Below are 13,590 nucleotides of genomic sequence, written 5' to 3' on the forward strand. Positions count from 1 at the left end.
AGCTAGGTACTTCTTCAAGGGACCTACGCCTTCCGTTAAGAGGCAGCGCACAGTCTGGATGGAAGGATCTTAATTGTGGTCCCTCTCTTTTGAGCCCAACCCGAAGGCTACCTATGGTAGATCGGAGAAAACCACCGTTCAGGTCGTGTTGTCGGCGGGGCCGGGAGGTGCTTGTGCCTGATGTACTCTACTAGGAGCCTTGTAGGCTCAACACAAACCGTTAGCGTTATTACCTTTGTTACTTTTACCACAAGTACCCTTTCATTAGCAACTTTGAGCCAAGCACAAAAGCCGGCCGGTGTGGCCGTGCGGTTCTAAGCGCTTCAGTTTGGAACCGCGTGACCGCTACGGTCGCAGGTTCGAATCCTGCTTCGGACATGGATGTGTGTGACGTCCTTAGGTTAGTTAGGTTTAAGTAGTTCTAAGTTATAGGGGACTGTTGACCTCAGGAGTTAAGTCCCATAGTGCTCAGAGCCATTTGAACCATTTGAACCAAGCACAAAATCAGTCACCTCTCTATTGTATATCGTAAATAGTTTAGCAGGCTGGACATGGAGGTCTTGGTCTTAGTTTCTAGCTTTAACGTACCCTAATCGTTTTAGGATGTTAGATGTTAAAGGCATGGTGAGCGATGGCCAGCGTCTTGAGGGTCGTTCAAAGACCCGGGCCTTCGCCTACAACCAGAAGACGGGCAATATTATACCTATCTCTTCTCTATTCAATTCTCTTCCTTCCTTCTTTCTAAATATTTAATTTCGTTTTGTTTATTATTATCTCGCTTGATTTTGTGTTTGTTACAAGTTTTTCTAATGCTGCACAAAAAAAGGTATCAAATTGATGTAAAGAAATAGGGCCCGCCTCCACGTGGCGGGACACGGGCAACGGTGTGAGTGGGGACAGGAGCTGGGGTGGTGTTGCTTTCAGTCACACCGGACCCCGGACCCAGTCACAGCAGCTAAGTGGAAACATACGACCCATCATAAGAAATTAGACGGTGGGTCATAAAAAATAAGCAGCTAGTGAAAAAATAAGTGCTGAGGGGCCCAGGGGAGGCCTAATGCTTTGTGTCATGCTGTCATCAAGGGTACACGAGTGGGCCTTCGGCTCCGATGGTGTTTCATTGAATGGTTCACACGCTGTTGATGGACCAGGAATAAATTCCGCATATTTGCAGGAGGGTTGCACTTCTGTCGCTTTGATCTTTTCTCTTCAGTCGTCGTTGGTCTCGTGGTTGCAGGATCTTTTTCCGGCCGCAGCATTGCCGGAGATTTGATGTTTCACAGAGTACCTCATATTCACGGTACCCTCGTGAAATGGTAGTACGGAAAATCTCCACTTCATTGCTACCTCGGAGACTCTGTGTCCCATCGCTCGTCCGCAGACTATAACACCACGATCAAACTCACATCTTGATAACCTGCCGTTGTAGCAGCACTAACCGATCTAACAACTGCGCCAGAAACTTATTATCTTTTATAGCCGTTGTCGACCGCCGCGCCGTATTCTGCCTTGTACATATCTCTGCATTTGAATATGCATGCCTATACCAGATTCTTTGGAGCTTCAGTATACTTGTACAGGATGTCAAATGGCGCAGTCAGTTGCAATATACTTGAATCAACATGTGGACACAGAAAAAAATTCGTAGTAGAGTGTTAATAAATGCTGCTTTAATTTTTTTTTTATTTTTTTTTTATTTGGACATTGAGATTATACTTATTGTTAGACCCACGTCCCTGACAACGGCATAATTAGGGTTACTGACCCATAGGTCAAACTTAAAATATGACCTTCCCCCCTTGCTGACTACATCTGCCTGTTTTTTGTTTAATCCTGATTGTTTTTTACCACATTCTTTCGTTTATTGCTCTCAACACAACTTGAGAGTGAAGTAAAAAGTACACGTTTCCATAATTAGTTTTTGTATGCTTCAGTCAAACGCATGGAGAAACAGACAGTCTAAAGTCGGGTTGCTTGCAGCCAAAACGTATATGCGTTTCCGATCAAACCATACCTGTATCACAAAACACTGAATTCTAAAACAATGTTCCTCATCATTTCGTTACTTTGGCTTACATGGTGTAACGAGACTGGCGCCATCTGGAAACCGAAAGCAAGAAGCAAACTAAGCAGGGAGAGTTAGGTCTTATGGAACTGTTGCCCAACAAAATCACATCCGAATTTCCGCATTATTTCCTTCCATACATCTCTCACCGCTCTCCAGTTCATTTACCACCGGCTCATACTTCTTCTTCTCATCCTACTTACCTACCCTCCTCCCCTTTTCTTTTGCCGTAGCTCCTTGTTGTTTCTTCGTATCTCACAATACCTAACCCTCACAGAAATAGCGCACTTGGCTACCATCCCCTCGTTACGCCACTGATCCTCCAGCAACCGGATTAAAGTTCTCCTAAAAGGCACGACTGCTGGAAATCTTCCTTGCTGTTTGTCGTTGCTAGGCGACCAGCCGGCGGCACAGTCGTGACGACCATGTTTTTCCGCGCGGCCCGTTTACGAGCGGAATAGCAGGGGGGCGGCGCCTGGCTGGAGCGGCCTGCCCTGCCCTGGGAGGAGAGGAGAATTAGCAGCGTGGCAGGGACGGGGCACCCAGCGGCGGCCCAAATGGACGCGCGAGTCGCCGGGCAGGGCTGCGCGCCACTAATAAAACGGCCCGCGGCAGTAAACGAGGGCCTAATACGCGCGTCACGGCTCCCGCTGTTCCCCCGCCCGCACTTGACCTCGGTTTACGCCACACGACGCTTTCAGGCGGACAGGCTTTTACTACTTCATTTATCCATTCCCCTATATTTGCCCACAGTTAATTGTTCTGTCTGTAATACCTTCCATGTCGCGGTTATTAATCTTTCTATTTGTATAAGTAAAATTATTTCTTATTTGAAGTAAGAGAAGAAGAAGGTAGGACGTATGGATACAGGCTGTGTGTAATTGCTATATGCAACGCTTCGTGATGGTCCGAAGCCATTACAACTTGATCCTCCCCTAGTGATGAATTTACCAAATACGCTACTCGTTTAGCTGCAGTATTAGGCCCCACAAATACAGAGTGAACCAAAAGTTCGTTAGCATTTGTAAATTGAGTACCTCACTGAATGACTTAAGTAGAGAGGTAAAAATTGACACACGTTCTTGAAATGACATGAGGTTTTAATGAAACCAACAAAATTGAACAAAGTGACCAAGATATGGCTCTTCACATGACAAAAAAAACCGTAATTAGCATAATAACTGATTTTAGTGAAAGACGAAGATTTTTAAAACAGCTGCTCAACATGTCGGCCGTCATTCATCATCAATACATGTAGTCGAGAGACGACGTTGTGAAAACTGCTGTACGGTAGGTACGGTGAGAAATTTCCGTCGGATGTTGTCTTTTTAACATCCCTAACGAGGTTGGATGATCACGGTGGACATGCGACTTCAGGTAACCCCACAACGAACAATGATACGGATTGAGGTTTGGGGACGTGGGAGGCCTGGGAGGCCAAGCATGACGGACGTGGTGGCTCAACAGGCGGTCCTCAGCAAACGGTGTGCGAAACAGAGTTTTTACGAGTATATGAAATACGAGACGGAGTGACATCTTGCGCACAAGTCGTGAATTCTTGCGCACAAGTCGTGAATTCTAGCAACTGTTTATCAAGCAGGCGCTGTGGCAATTAGAAAAGCAGCACCCCTCATTTCCTCGAAGAAATGGTAAAGTGTCACTACATAGTGACTTCTCCGTCATGCAATGAGATTTCCAGGACAGTTCTACGATCTTCGGTAGCCCACATTCTGCTGTTGGCGGGTGTTGACAGATCCTCGGAGTGTGAAATGGGGTTCGGTGGTCCACAAGACGTTAGACAACCAATCGTAGTCTTCCTCCATTTTTTTAAGTGCCCATACCGCAAATACTCTCCACATCTCACTCTCTCTCTCTCAGTGAATGCCGTCTATGCTGCGTCACTGACCTGCTCCTATCCAGCTCCATCTGTTTGCCGGCTTTTGTTCTAGTTTTCGGGCTCAATAAACCTCAATGTCATTTCAGGCATCTTTTACCGCTCTACCCACATTATTCCGTGAGTTAGGGCATTTTGAATTGTTAACGGATTTTTGGATCACCCTGTACATAGCAAAGATTTAAATATTAAGATGTAGCAAAATTGCTCTGTGTGTTGAAAGCACGACGTGAGGTCTCCGTTAAAATTTCAACACCGTGAAGGTGACTTTGCAGCAAGAGTCAACTTGGCACGAAGTGTAGGCCTAATACATGCTTGGTGTGGAAATGATTATTATTTCATCGCAAGTGGGAAAAAGCAGGTAAAAGTAATGCTAACCGAAATTATGTTAACAACGAAGGATGACGTAGAAGGAGAAATGTCTTCTGGTATATATCGGAATTTGTCAGTGGCACGTTCGCGAGCTATCGAGATTGCAATATTGCTGTCACGGTGGTTAAACCGAGACAGGACCTCCCAACTTGAGGCGTGCTTCATTTTTCGCACATAAATCAAAGCGGCAGCAGGCTATGGCTAGTAGGGAAGCAGTTGCTCCGCCCTGCATGACCCTACAAGGGGACCGCTACTTGTCTGGGGCTGCGCGTTAATCACGCAGTGTCGGGGAAACAGAGGGCGCCGCAGTGCTGAGGAGGGTTGTGGAGGAGCACCTGCTGCTGCAACTTAGCCCTGCGCCTACTCACAGGTCGCCCTGAGCAAATTGTGAAGCAGTGTTAACCGACCAAGCTAACTTTGCTCTCCTCCAGTATAGTTCTTGCACGCTCTTGTTTGGTTCTGTATACAAATGCACCGAGTCTTTATTAATTCACCATTAAACAAGCAAAGTACAGCGTTAAAAATGTACAATATCTGTAAGGGCTGGGTCGACGTGAGTAAGCAAACTTGATGGTGGAAGCATAAGGCCACCACAGATGCTCACATAATCGTAATCACACAGAAAAAAGTAGTCCGTATAGCAAGCAGTTCATACACCTATAAATAGAGAGCAACCAGGTCCCAGTAGCGCATCACGAGCATTACAACAACAGTCTTCAGTAGGTGAACGATCTGTCAATGGAACTACCGTCAGTTGCTTGCAGAAGTATTCCAGCCTCTATGCGTCAGGCCCAGATGATTCGGTGGGAGCGCTGCGTATCTTGAGTTGCCGTGATCCAAAATCTTCTTGACTCAGTAACATGTGACATCGCTGTCGTTATCTGGACTAGATACAAGAGTGGTATTATCTACTTAAATAAGTAGATCCTTATGCCTTTGCAAGCCAGGCAACATATGAGCTGCTCTCTTGTATGTTCTTCGCAAGTGCCCATTTTAGTCGTGAGTGGCTCTTGAGCCGCTTTTAGTGAGTGACCTTCTGTTAGATTGTGCAGCGAAAACAAAAGAGCGGAAGACTAAATGGAGATGGCACCGTTGCATGTTAGTAAGTGTGTAGGAGCTCGTGACCAATCTCATAAAATGCTCTGGCTAGAATAAGTAGCAGTTACCCCTCGGCCAAGAATTGTGGTCGTGGAGGTTGAATAGGTGAGCTGGTGGTGCTACAAGAGTAGGATGCAGAACTTGTGGAGCCAGTGAGGGTGGCTGTCATACACCCAAAGCCATCATTCAAATTGCATTATCTAGATACAAATTAACTGTTCGTGATTTTGCAACATGGGCTGTCTTGTCCAGTGCGGCAAAAGGCACCCTGAGTGGCGCACTCGTGCACAGCGAGAAATGTGTAAGCATCACTCTGAAGGCTCTGGGCATCGCTGCAGATCGGGACCCAACAGCCACGTTGTACTGGTAGCCAGATCGGAAGTCTGCAGGCGCAAGCCTACAGCGGCTCACCAACAGCGAGTGTGGCACACCCCAGTGCTCTCGCAGGTGTACGCACGCTAAGGCGTGTACCAGTGGCATACCAAACACACGTCAGGAGTCGAGAAGGCTGAAGCCAAGGATCCCAACCAGTAACATAGCATACAGCCAGGGAGACGGTATCAATTACAGCCAGGAAGGTAGTACACATGTGCCTTGCCCTACAGGTTGAAGGTGGCAGCTTGGAGCATCTAAGTCCTATCACAGCCGGCTGGCTGCAGATTCGGAGGTGAAGTCTTCACACAGGCAACATCTAACACAATAGAAATTAACCACAGGTTCGTCTCAGTGAAGACCTATGCAGAGTGCAAATCATCGGACCATGGTGCTTATTGCAAATTCCCTTCCCCCCCTCCACCCGCACCCCCTCCGTCCCCCCCCCCCCCCCCGTCCCGACAGAGACCTCCTTTATTAGCACAAGGCAGACCCTGTGAGACCTGCTGGGAGGGGGGGGTGGAGGGGCGGTTACCTACGCCTGCTAATATAAGCATATGTTAGCAATAGGCAAATTCTTCTATTTACCGATACTGCACAAAACACACCAAAACTCCTCCAGTACGAAAAAGGTGCCGAAAAAATGCAAATTAAATGACAAATTGAGTTAAGCAGTCGTAAATCGAATACTGTACCCCGCTACTGTCTATCAGTGTTATGTGGTAGACCTACGTTGAATGAAACACGTCAAAACCCAGAACTTATAGTTTGGGAGCTCTAACAACAGATCAGAACACCACAAGTCGGAGGTGCGTATGTTACCGGCCAAATACTGCACGTCGATGCCTCACTGACGTCGACTGCAAGATGAAGTCCTCTGAGTTTCAAAGAGGTGTCGTCTGAACTGAATATCTATCGTTGGCATCCCCGACAGTTATAACTATTGCCCAGATGACCAGACGAGCAAACGTCACTCAGGAATTCTCACAGGGAGAGCAGCTGAGAGGGACGACAACCAAACAGCGAGTTCCTGAGAACTTCTCTTCCACAGCACAAGGTGAGCTTCTGCTTCACTGTGTGAGAAATTGGCTAGTGGTGGCCGTCCAGCAATCAAAGCACCAATCCTAAGACTTTAACAGATGTTCTAAGCTTCCCAATACCATTCTCTGTTAATTTTACTACCGATTGTAATACCCCACCCGTCACTTAGCTGGCTTTGGCGTGTGTTCACCCCATCTAATTGACTAACAGATCAACAGAGAGTGCAAAACTGCCGCAATATCAGATAACGCAAAAAAGTAATATGGCCCTGTGACTCCTGATTGAACTGCGGTGGCAGTGTTGACATTAATTTATTCAGAACTGATCAATTTTAATTAAAAAGGGGTGCACATTGATGTTATATTCAGCTATTGAACACCAGATGCAAATGTTGAGCATAAAATTTATTAAGAAAATGGAAAGGTCTTTTAGGAAAAAAATTCCACCGTCCTGCTCAAAAAGGCAGGAAAAGGCTACATCGGGTTCGGTGGGTAGTCAACCAGAAGACAGCAACGAATCGGAGCGTTTGCAACCATCCAAATGCACACTAAAACACAAAAAGAAGATTAAACATGAGCAAATAAATTATATAGCAGCACACAACGTAAACTCACTACTTCAGACCGGAAAACTCAAGGAGCTCACAGCTGAACTAAATAAACAAAAAATTTTAATAACAGGGATGCATGAAATGAGAAACACCACAGAGGACCCATTCGAATCACAAGGATACAGAATTTATAATGGGAAACCAGGACCGAGGGCAATGAAACAATGTCCCTAGTTTGGAACAGGGTTTTTAGTAAACATAAAAATAATAGATTCAGTAACGGAATTCCAAACGGTATCATCAAGAACTGCGACTCTAAGCTTTAAAACAATAAATAAAACCTATACAATAATAAATTCTCATGCCCCAACAAATGAAACAAATTGTCTAACAAAAACAAAGGAAGAGGTAGATAAATTTTGGGACCTCCTAGTACAAACTGTGAACAGAGTAAATAAAAAGAATGTAAAAATCTTATTGGGAGATTTCAATGCTCAGTTGGGAAAAGAAAGGACATTTAAAGATATAATTGGAAAATGGAGTCTACATAAATTTACGAACAAAAACGGTCAAAGACTTGTAGAACTCTGCAGAGAACACAACCTTATATCTAAATCAACATACTTTAAGAGGAAGCCAAGTAAACTTAATACATGGAAACATCCAGACAGGAGTAAGGGTGAGTGGCAGCTAGACCATGTCTGTAAGGACAAAAATTTTCATAAGGAGATCCACAATGTTAAAGTACTGAGAGGAGAAGACACAGGCTCAGACCATTATATGGTTAAAATAAAAATCAAATTCACTCCGTTAAAGAAGAGGACCGGAAAAACTAATAAAATAAAAAGGAGGTTTGACCCACATCAGCTAATTAAAAATAATAAGTACCAACAAATAACACAAACCATCAAATTAACAGATGATCTAGAACAACTAGTGCCTAATCTTAAAAAAGAAGCAGAGAATCTAGCTCCCTTGAACCCACGAAGGCAACATGCATAGTGGACATCAGAATGTGACAAATTCCATGAAGATAGACACCAAGCATGGTTAAAGTTTCAAGCACATAAAACTGAAGTAAATGCCATCAACCTAAAAAATGAAAGAAAAAAAATTCACTCAAAATATTAGAAGAATCAAGAGAGGATTTCATAAAGACATTATAAACTCTATAGAAGGTAATTACCATAAAACCAAGTCCAGGGACTACTATAAAATCTCTGGGAAACAAGTAAAACAATATGAGGCCTCTACACTAATACTGAAAGATGAAGATGGAAGAATGACACACAGTAACAAGGAAAATGCAGAAGTCATGGCAAAAACATTTAACAAACTTCTGAATTGCGACGAACCCAAAGAACCCTTACAAATCAACATAAATGTCCCAATAAAAACCAAACTTAACAAACTAGACCCTCCAACTTTCCAAGAAGTAGAAAAAATTCTTAAAGAACAAAAAAATTATAAGGCATGTGGAGAAGATCAGGTTTTTGTTGAAATGTGGAAATATACAAGTGACACAGTCAAGATCTCCTTACACATGGCTCTAACAAAAATTTGGGTAACAGAACGATTTCCTGAACATTGGACCACAGCTATCATCCACCCACTACACAAAAAGGGAGATAGGAACAACCCAGACAACTACAGAGGAATCTCTCTCCTAGATTCCACATACAAAATTCTATCCAAGATCCTATATGAAAGAATCAAGGAGCAATTAGAACAGGAGTTAGGGGAATATCAGGGAGGTTTCAGACCATGGAGAAGCTGTGCAGAGCAGATAATTAGTTTAAAATTGATTATGGCATACTACAAGAAACGGAACAAACCTTTGGCAATAACATTTGTAGATTTTAAGAAGGCATATGACTGTCTCCACAGACCTTCAGTATTAAAAATTTTAAGAAATCTAGGACTCCATCCAAAACTAATTAAAACAATAGAACTTACTCTAACCAACACCAAATCAAAAGCGAAGTTTGGAGGAGCAATTTTGGAACCATTCCTCATAAAGACAGGCTGAAGACAAGGTGACTGCCTATCACCATTACTGTTCAACTGTGCACTGGAATACATAATGAGAGAATCTTACAAGGACAATCCAAAGAGGATAAGAATTGGAAGTGCAGAAGATGACATTAGCTTAAACTGCTTGGGATTCGCTGCTGGTCTTGCTCTCCTAGCCAACACCGTTCAAGAAGCCAGGCAACAAGTGAAATCACTACAAGAAATAGCAGAGAAAGTAGGCCTTAGAATATCATTTGAAAAAACGGAGATTATGCTAACTGATCCACCACTTGCAAACAAAATTACAATAGGAGAACAAGAAATCAAAATTGTTGATACATTTAAATATTTAGGCGAAATAATAACATACAATCTAAATGAGAAGCCATCATGGCAGAATAGAATAAAAAAAACAGAACTATGCAAATTACATTACCAAAACTACATACAACAAAAAAAGCCTATCTATAGATGCAAAATTAAAACATTACAAAACAGTTACACAACCAGAAATAACGTATGCATTTGAAACTATCTTCAAAACAACTAATACAGCAGAAATTGACAGAATACTAAAAATAGAAAATGAATAATTAGGACATGTATAAATAAACAGTATAAAATAAATGGACGTTGGAGAATAGCATCAAATGAAACAGTATATAAGAAAATAGAACCAGTCATGAGCACAATTAGGAAGAAACGCATCTCATTCCTTGGACATCTGATGAGAACTCCAGAAAACAGAATTAGTAAAAAAACAATACAAAAATTGTGGAATAGCAACAGCGACATTAAATGGATCACAGAAATTAAGAAAGATATAAAAGAACTTCAAATTACAGTAGATGACCTAAAAAACAAGACAGAGAAATCCAAAATACTGCAAGACCCGCAAACCAGACTACAAATGAAAATCAATAAACAGAGTACAGGAAGAGTTGTCTCAGATGAAGAAAAAAGGAAAATATCTGAAAGAATGAAGAAATATTGGGCACACGGAAGAGCAAAACGCCTTTCATATAAGAATAGAGTGTAATAATTTTATTACCTAAATATCATATTGAGTTATTGTTGTACCAAATTGTATCCCTGTGTAACAACTTGTTTAGAACTTTGTATTTTTGACTAGAGTGGTCCAATGAAGGCCATAAAATAAATAATAATAAAAAAATAATAAAAGAAAGTGACGTGGGATTTCAAGTACTTGATTGAAAACAGATGGAGTCGATTAGCACAAATTTATTTTAACTCAAGTCCTTCAATCATGACATTACAAGACTCTCCTATCAGGCAGTGGTAATAAATTGCGTTTGCGTGGAGTAAAGCGCGATACTCAAAAGTAATTCCTATCGACTGACCCAGGTGTAATGCGAAGTGTGAGAAGAATTCTACAATACACCGCCCATGAAACCCTCGTGGAAACTTTGCCGACGTGATCCAACAAATTAATCAGTGGCCGAAGCGGGCGCAATATCACCGAATACAGCGTGGGGGAGCGGCGTCGTCGTGTGGCGTCGGCCAACCTCATGGTGCTGCAAGGCTGCGCTCGTCTATTCACTTCTAGTTATCTTGCTCACTACATAGCTGAACCAAAACTTCCTACCTCCATGCTCAATCGTTCCCTTTGCTATGTCCTAAATTGGAGAGATGCTCACTCTTTCTCAGGCAAGCTGAGTCAAGAACGCCACGTCCGCACTCTAGACAAGCTGGGAATGGAAAACCTCTCCTGAGACTTCTGTCAGTCCGCTCTTCGCCTCGGTTTCCCATCCAGCAAAATCACTTACGCCAATTGCAGCCCAAGTCGCGTTAATTGTGCGTCGCTTCCCAGCGCCGACCAATGCCGGCGTATTTCATGCTGTCGCTCTTCACCTGATTTACTTCAGGCTCTGTGGACCGTGAATTCAGTGTGAAGTTGCTATAGTCACGAACACGCATATTTTGACATCTGTTGACCGCTCCACCGTAGCTTTGAGCGGCTTTGTCGCATAATTCACAGAAAACGGGACGACGGACATTTTTCAACAGGCGTACAAGTTCTCCGTCTGTTTCCCGGTACACCAGCATGGAGTTGGGGCCAACCACCCACTCATTGTCACTCATCTTAAGGCGGCTGGAGGCCGCTCCGTACTGGCAAAAAATGATACCTCCGGGTGGCATTTATATAACCACTATCTAATAAAAGCTATCCGGAAACGTTTTAGTGATCATTATTAATGGGGTTGCCTACCTTTCTCCTTTATGACTGCATATGCCTTCAACCAGGCAATCGTCGGAGGGTTGTTTGGAGGCAACCCGGTCAGGCTGAACGTGTTAGACACACTGTCCCGCGAATGCAGAAAGGTGGAGGTTCCCTGTTGTTTTGGGGTGGCACTACGTGGGGTCGACGTACGCCGCTGGTGGCCATGGTAGGCGCCATAACGACTGTACGATACGTGAATGCCTTCCTTCGACCGGTAGTGCAACCATATCGGCAGCATACTGCCGAGGCATTCGTCTTCATGGACGACACTTCGCGCGCCCATCGTACACATCTTGTGTATGACTTCCTTCAGGATAACGACATCGCTCCAATAGAGTGGGCAGCATGTTCTCCAGACATGGCTGGGATAGATTGAAAAGGGCTGTTTATGGACGACTTGACCCACCAACAACTCTGACGGATCTGAGCCGAATCGTCGTTGAGGAGTGAGACAATCAGGACCGGCAGTGCTTGATTAACTTGTGGATAGTATGCCACGACGAATACAGGTCTGTGTCAATGCAAGAGGACGTGCAATTGGGTCAAAAGAGGCAATCTTGACCACCAGCTCTGAAGGTCTTGCTGTATGGTGGTACAACAGGCAATGTGAGGTTTTTATGAGCAATAAAAACGGTGGAAAAGATGTTTATATTGATCTCTATTCCATTTTTCTGTATAGGTTCCGGAACTCTCTGAAACGAAGTGATGCAAAACTTTTTTTGATGTGTTTATATTGTAAAGAGCAACGGTCCTATCACTATTCCTTGTGGTACTCCGGATATTACCTTTACATCTGTCGATTTAGTTCCGTTAAGAGCGATGTGTTGTGATCTATCTGCAAGGAAGTCTTGCACCCAATCGCAGGTCTGCTTCGATACTCCGTAAGCTCGTATATTTTTTTTAATTAAACGGCAGTGCGGGACGGTATCAAATGCCTAACTGAAATCAAGGAACACGGCACCAATCTGAGCGCCGTTGTGCACTGCGCTGTGGATCACATGGAGGAACAGAGCCAGCTGAGTTTCGCAGGATCTCTGTTTGCGGAATCCATGTTGATTTTTAGAGAGGAGATGTCCATTTTTTCTTGAGCACAAAACATGTTCCACAATTCTACAACAGATTGACGTCAACGATGTAGGTCCATAATTGTGTGGATCGGTCTTACGGCCTTTGTTAGAAACGGAAATGACCTACGCTTTTTTCCAGTCGTTAGATACCTTTCGTTGCTCAAGCGACCTGTGACAAGGTACTGCTAGAAGGGGAGCAAATTCTTTCGCATAATCGTTATAGAATCTTATAGGTATCTCATTTGGTCCAGATGCCTTTCCACTTCTAATCGACTGTAGCTGCTTTTCATTTTCGCGATCGGTTATCTCAACATCCGCCATTTAGATGTTTGTACGACGACTGAAAGGAGGGGCAGTGTTACGATCTTTCGGGTTGAAACATTTCGTCCTTCTCTCTGTTACCTTCCGTTTCGGTGCCGGTGTGGTCGCTTGGAGAATGAGTAGATGATTTTGATCCAGTTACTGATTTACTAGTTTCCTTTCCTGTTCCACTCTCGGAAAGAGCTGTATAGCTCCATATGAGACCTAATTTCTCGTACATTATCTCTGTGGTCCTTATGGGAAATTTGTGGTGCCGGCAGGCGTCGCCTGCCTTTCAATGATTCCGATTTGAGTTCCCCGAGCATTTCCGTATCACTTACGTGTTGTTCGTAAGTACCGGCAACATAATCTAGCTGCCCGTCTCTGAATTGCTTCGATGTCTCCTTTTCATCTGATCTAGTGCGGATCCCAGACACTCAAGTAAAACTCAAGAATACATCGCACTAGCGTCCTAAATGCGATGTCCTTTTTTTCCCTGTAGATGAAAGACACTTTCCTAAAATTCTCCTAATAAATCGAAGTCGACCTTCCCTACTACAATTTGCACATGCTCCT

Source organism: Schistocerca americana, chromosome 2 (genome assembly GCF_021461395.2).
Source record: "Schistocerca americana isolate TAMUIC-IGC-003095 chromosome 2, iqSchAmer2.1, whole genome shotgun sequence".
In the NCBI taxonomy this organism is placed as follows: Eukaryota; Metazoa; Arthropoda; class Insecta; order Orthoptera; family Acrididae; genus Schistocerca; species Schistocerca americana.